Here is a 3,190-nt window from a genome sequence, read left to right on the forward strand (position 1 = left end):
GCGTTGTGCGTGCGGATGGTGCTGCCAGGGGGCGTTAGTGCGTGTGGATGGTGCTGCCAGGAATGAAAAACGCTGCCCTGCTCGCGCCAAGGGCAGGGCAGGATCGGTTTGGTGCGCCAGGGACGAGTTGGTGCGCACGGATCGTGCCAAGGAAGGAATTGGTGCGCGCGTTGGTGCTTCTTGATGCGCACACTCACGATTCTGCCCTGCCCGCGCCAAGGGCAGGGCAATGACCCTTCCTTCATGGCCCGTGTTCGAAACTGGGCGGAGGCATGCGCCACACTAATTTTCCTTGGTTTCTTGGCACGCTAGTCACCCTTAGTCTTTGGCTTCCTCATGGTCCCTTGCTCGAGCCTTGTAGCATGCATAGTTGATATTTTCTTCTTGATTTTCTTCCTCATGGAGCCCGATTCTGCTCTCCACAAGGGCAGGGCAGAGTTTGCTTCTCTTGGTTCCAAGGCATCATTTTGTGCTCTGCCCTTGGAGTGGGCAGGGCAGAGTTGCCTATGCTTGCTTGGTCACCTAATGCTGCCCTCCTAGAGGGTATTCTGCCCTTGTGGAGGGCAAGGTTGCTTCCACTATGAGTTGCGGCACGCTTCTCCCTTCTTTGGCCACGCTTTCCTTTTCTTGTGTCACGCTTCTTAGGCCACGCTTTTCATTTTCTTTTCTTTTCTTCACCTATAATAAACCAAACAACCACTCAAAGTATCACTAAATTCAAGAGGCTTATAAATCAATTAAAATGCAATTAAAATTAGCTTAAACCTCATGATTTAACATTAATTTCATGGTGGTTGCTTGATTTAGAGAAGTTGTGCATTTTCACTCCAAATCACTTACTTAGGATACAAGAAAGTGCATAAATGCTAACAAAACAAGTGAAATTAGCCAAAAAAATGGGTATATGATGACTTGTCATCAAGTTGCTCATCCGGAAAGGTTTCAGAGATCTCAGTGAGAGGGAGGGACGCCCCTTCCACTGGTTCTATTCGGGACAGGTGATCTGCCACTTGATTTTCTGTCCCTTTTCTGTCTCTTATTTCTATATCAAACTCTTGCAGAAGCAACACCCATATGATGAGTCTGGGTTTTGAATCCTTCTTTGTGAGTAGATATTTAAGAGCAGCATGGTCAGTGTACACAATCACTTTTGATCCTACTAAATAGGATCTGAATTTGTCAATGGCGTAAACCACTGCTAGTAGCTCTTTTTCTGTGGTTGTGTAATTCTTCTGTGCATCATTTAGAACACGGCTGGCATAGTAAATGACGTGCAGAAGCTTGTCATGCCTTTGTCCCAACACTGCACCAATGGCAGGGTCACTGGCATCACACATCAATTCAAATGGTAATGTCCAGTCTGGTGCAGAGATGATTGGTGCAGTAACCAATTTAGCTTTGAGAGTCTCAAATGCCTGCAGACACTCTTTATCAAAGATAAATGGCGTGTCAGCAGCTAGCAGGTTGCTCAGAGGTTTGGCGATTTTTGAAAAATCCTTTATAAACCTCCTATAGAATCCTGCATGCCCTAGAAAGCTTCTGATTGCCTTAACATTAGTAGGTGGTGGTAATTTTTCAATTACTTCTACCTTAGCTTGATCCACCTCTATTCCCTTGTTCGAAATTTTGTGCCCAAGGACAATTCCTTCAGTCACCATAAAGTGACATTTTTCCCAGTTTAAAACCAGGTTAGTCTCTTGGCATCTTTTTAGAACAAGCGCTAAATGGTTAAGGCAGGAGCTGAATGAGTCTCCAAATACTGAGAAGTCATCCATGAAGACTTCCAGGAATTTTTCCACCATATCAGAGAAAATTGAGAGCATGCACCTCTGAAAGGTTGCAGATGCATTGCACAGGCCAAATGGCATCCTTCTGTAAGCAAATACTCCAGATGGACATGTGAATGCTGTTTTCTCTTGATCCTGGTATTATGAACCACTGTCATGCCTCCTTTCTTAGGGACAACTTGGACAGGGCTCACCCAGGGGCTGTCAAAAATAGGATAAATAATCCCAGCCTCTAGTAATTTAGTGACCTCTTTCTGTACCACTTCTTTCATAGCTGGATTCAGCCGCCTTTGTGGTTGAACCACTGGCTTGGCGTCATCCTCCAGCAAGATCTTGTGCATGCATCTGGTTGGGCTAATGCCCTTAAGATCACTGATGGACCACCCAAGAGCTGTCTTGTGTGTCCTTTCTTGTGCTCCTCCATTTCCAGCACCACAAAGTCAGTAGGAAAGGCAAATGGCCCAACCTTGACAATCATGTCTTCAATCACTCCTGATGGGTGTTTAATTGAGCCATCAGCAAGTTGAAGGCATATCCTGGTTGGTTTGATTTCTTCATTTAAACCAAGCTTTCTGATAGTAGATGCTGGTATTAGGTTGATACTTGCCCCAAGATCACATAAAGCTCGCTTGGCACAAGTACCCTCTAATGTGCATGGTATCATAAAGCTCCCAGGATCTTTAAGCTTCTCAGGTAAGCTTTTCAGAATGATTGCACTGCATTCTTCAGTGAGGTAGACTTTTTCAGTTTCCCTCCAATCCTTCTTATGACTTAAGACTTCTTTCATGAACTTAGCATAAGAGGGTATTTGCTCAAGTGCTTCTGCAAACGGAATCTTTATTTCAAGAGTCCTGAGATAGTCTGCAAAGCGGGCAAATTGCTTATCCTGTTCCGCTTGGCGGAGTTTTTGAGGATAAGGCATTTTGGCTTTGTATTCCTCAACCTTAGTTGCTGCAGGTTTATTACCTACAGAAGTGGGTTGGGAAGCCTTTTTAGAAGGGTTGTTATCAGCACTTATTTGTGACTGATCACCCACTGGCATTTGAATGCCAGGGGTAGAAGCTGGAGTGGCGTTAGACGCCATCTCCCCATTTGTTACTGGCGTTTGAACGCCAGAACCATGTTCCCTTTGGGCGTTCAACGCTGGATTCATGCTTGTTTCTGGCGTTGAACGCCAGAAATGAGCATGGTCTGGGCGTTCAACGCCAGCTTTATTCCTCTCTGGGCTCTGACTGTCCTCAGAGGGATTTTGAGTAACCAATTGTTCATTTCTTGGTTTTCTGCTACTTTGAAGTGAGGTATTTAATGTTTTCCCACTTCTTAATTGAACTGCTTGGCATTCTTCTGCTATTTGTTTTGACAGTTGCTTTTCTGTCTGCTTTAATTGCACTTCCATATTCCTG

This window comes from Arachis duranensis, chromosome 2 (assembly GCF_000817695.3).
Source record: "Arachis duranensis cultivar V14167 chromosome 2, aradu.V14167.gnm2.J7QH, whole genome shotgun sequence".
NCBI lineage: Eukaryota > Viridiplantae > Streptophyta > Magnoliopsida > Fabales > Fabaceae > Arachis > Arachis duranensis.